The sequence below is a fragment of the Oryzias latipes genome, chromosome 17, assembly GCF_002234675.1.
Source record: "Oryzias latipes chromosome 17, ASM223467v1".
NCBI lineage: Eukaryota > Metazoa > Chordata > Actinopteri > Beloniformes > Adrianichthyidae > Oryzias > Oryzias latipes.
The window spans coordinates 13,232,417-13,236,139 of NC_019875.2; the positions used below are offsets into that span (position 1 = coordinate 13,232,417).

A 3,723-nucleotide genomic window follows, 5' to 3' on the forward strand; every position below is an offset into this window, starting at 1 on the left:
ACGCTCAAACACGTCCGTCAACACACGACGCTCTGTAGTTCCGCTTCCACTGAGAATGTCGAGGTCAAAACAGTTAAAGACCCACTCCAATGAAAATTGTGTGTTTGTTTTTTCTTCTAGCATTTTGCTCATAATGAAGGACATTCATTCATCTTCTACCATCTATTCCTACACTGGCAGGCTTCAACAAGCTCCCTGTTCCGCTCCATTCTGATGCAGCCACTTGTGGAGGACTAGATCCATGTACATCTTTGTTTTTTCGTCATCTGTGCTGATGTCTGGCTCAGAACTGTACAGTTGGATAGCTCTGATATTGTGCTTGTTGTTTTTGTTGCATTGGTAATGTTAGGTTGGGGTGTGAGGAGGTGTGAACTAGCGTGTTACAAACTTAGGGATGATGGAAAAAGGGGACTCCCTGGCATGGCCGGCCCTCTCTATACGCGAATTACGCAGCCGCGTAGGGCCCCCGTCATCACCAGGGCCCCGAAGTGGCGAAAAAAATGAAATAAAGAAAGACCCAAATCTGGCAACCCATTTGATAGAATTTCCGTACCAACGTGCGCTCTGAATGTTGTGCTAAAGCAGGGGTCGGGAACCTATGGCTCGCGAGCCATATATGGCTCTTTTGATGGTCACATGTGGCTCGCAGACAAATCTTTAATTATACTTTTTTTTTCATTAGACCAGTCCTTCTCGGGCGCGATGCGATGCCAGAGGCGCGCAGTAGTAGCGGTGCTTGGAGAACAAAATCTGCGCCAGCATTGTCACTTTACTATTATCTATTATTTCACAGAGTTTGTACCAGCCGGAAACCTGTGAATTGCCGTGCCCAAAACTGCACGCTCCCGTCTCTGAGAAAGAGCGCGCAGATGCGGGGACGGGATGTGAGAGGAAGAAACCAGAGGGTGGGGGTGAGGGGTCCAGCAGCAGGTGAAACGCGCAGGGATTGTAATAACATAAAACCCGCTGCCCGTCACTCACTGCAGCGTGTGAGTGTGTGTTTGGCTCCACGTCTGCATGTGATCAGTCTTTGTCACATCTACAGAACATTCAGACCTACGATCACGTTTGAAGTCTCAACGCCTGCATGAAGCAGAAACTCACCGCGTATCAACCAGACTAGACCATCAGCAAAACTACCACGAGAAATACTCATCATTTATTAGCAACAGCATAACAATGTTATTAAAAAGAATCCACAGACTTATTGTACTTTAAAAGTGTTGAATTTACATCAAATGCACACATTCATTTGTATGTTTAGTTTTAAACATATTGTCGCGGACTGAGTTGGATGGCTGTTGGGCCGCGTTAAAAGTTCTGGAGTTCATGAACGCATCAAGCAGAGATCTGATTGGCTCTCAGTTCTGTCGCTCAGCCTGTTGTTAGGTAGTTTGGACCAATGGGGTTCAGCTGTGGGCCAAATAAGGGAAATGGGAGGGCTGACGCGGCAGGAGCGAATATAAAGTTGGGAGAAGCGCTCTTGTCTCTGCGGGAGAGATTGAGGAGTTGCTGAATTAATTTTACGGCGTTTGTTGCGGTCTACAGTAACCAGAATAAAGAACCTTAAATGAGGTTAAGTCTCCATGCCTCAGTGTGGGAAAGAGACACTACATTATTGTATGGCTCTTTCGAAATTACATTTAAAAATATGTGGCGTTTATGGCTCTCTTGGCCAAAAAGGTTCCCGACCCCTGTGCTAAAGAAACTTGCCTGCACTTTTGTGATCCCCCCTTCAACACACCTGAACCAATCTGGCAACCCAAATAAGGGCGTCACGCCCCTCTTAGCAACGATTGGTCAACATCATTCCATCTGAGCCATACACAGTGTGCATTTAAGAGCGCATTTTTGTTTCAATAAAGTTGGGAAAAAGAAAAAAACGAGCACATTTTATCACACTGGTCAAAGCGACAAGACAACTTCATGCCAAAGATACTTTATCCACCATTAGGAGCTGAAAAAAGATGAACTTCAACATCAATCACAAGGTAAGTTTGGAGGATGTTGGAGCCGTATTTATACATTATCCTGCCTTTCTTTGCAGCTGCGCAATTTACGTCAAATACTTATACTAATCGATCCGAGGTGAAGATTGCACATAAACAACCCCGTCATTTGCAATGGAAAACTCGAAAATAATTCTGATATCCAAGTTTCCAAGATCATGAGGTCGGACATGACCTTCCAAAACGGCTAATAGCAGAGAAAAGTAAATAATGATGATGGTATGGTGGCTGAAAAATGTTTTAACTCATGTTATCATATTGTTTAATTGTTTTGCCAACACATAGTGCGTTCTATATTTTCCGGTTTATGTCATTAAAAAAACTGCTGTTTGTTATAGCAGGTCAGGTAGTCTGACTTACTTTTTCAACATTGAATGTGTCTTAAAATCTTGCATTGGCATAAAATATGGAGAATCAAAACTGCCAAATACATAGGAAATAAATGTTCTCATTTATAAATGATAATCAAAATAAATGTACTAATTTTAAAATCATGAACGTAAAATAATAGATAAAGACGTGTATAAATGCTTATATTTCCATTTATACTCAAATTATTGTTCACATTTATTATTTATAAATAGGTACATTAATTTCTTATTTGTATTTTGCAGTTTTGATTCTACATAATGATGATGTTTTGCACAGTTCCGTCTCAGCCGACAGTTTCTTCTGCTCTCAAAACGTATTGGAGGAGGTGCAGCGTCCACATCCCAAGATGTTCTTGTCATCACTAAGGATGGACTCTCAGGTAATTTTATAGCATGTAAAGTAATAAAAAAACAGTGTCTGCATAACCCCTTATGTTCATAAACAGCAGCTGAAGAGAATGGAGTCCCAAATTCTTCATAATTAAATTAATAAATATCACCTCATGCAAATAATCAAACAATAAATCTCTCATAAATGTATAAAAAGATCATGAAATTGTGAAAAACCTGCACACAGATTTTAAATGAGCCATTATTAATATTCTGCTATAGATATTTTATTGGCTTTATCAGTGATTATTCTATAATAATAATTCTTGTTTTTTAGCTGCAGAAGAAACTACTGTCCCCACTTCTACTGTTGAAAGGGAAACATTTGACTGTTTTTCTTTTCACTGTTTGCTTTTATTGAAGTTCTGTATCTTATGTTCCAGAGGCTCCAAGAGAGGCGTATATGGAAGAGGAGCCTACTGGATCCAAAATTCCACCTACCTCCAATCCAATTGGTCCAGCTAAATGACCAACCACACTCTCTGATCCAGTAAGAATGGATTTGGTGCAGAGAGGTCCTTTTCAGACTGAGAAAGACTCTGACTTTCCAAAATCCCCTCATTGAGCTGTTGTGTTCTTTATGTTGGATTGTTTTATCGTTATTTGATTTTCTGTTAAGTTGCTGTTTTTAAAAGTTGGAGTTTTGGGAATGTAATTTGTTGAGTGCCTAATGTTACATTAAAAAATATATATTTATATATCTATATACATTTGTCATTCATATTTATTTCTTTGCATTTAAAATTTGTTGTGCACCACTAAATGTGTATCCAACATGCAGGCAATATACTGTATTCAATTCTTCGGCAGCAACAATAATTCACAAATGTATTAATAGAGAGATCTCATTTATATCACAACAACAGTTGTGTTTTTTGGTGCTGTTGATCAGTTAGAGGGCCCACAAATTAAATTTCGCTTAGGGCCCCCAGAAGACCAGGGCCGGCCCTGCT

At 40.1% G+C, this 3,723-nt stretch overlaps 1 long non-coding RNA gene across 1 annotated transcript; it reads left to right on the forward strand.

The window, feature by feature from the left end:
* Nucleotides 1-2,646: 2,646 nt before the first annotated feature.
* On the forward strand, nucleotides 2,647-3,474 carry LOC110016987. The gene is made up of 2 exons (XR_002875135.1): nucleotides 2,647-2,760; nucleotides 3,154-3,474. It is a non-coding gene; the product is annotated as an uncharacterized LOC110016987 (long non-coding RNA).
* Nucleotides 3,475-3,723: the final 249 nt, after the last annotated feature.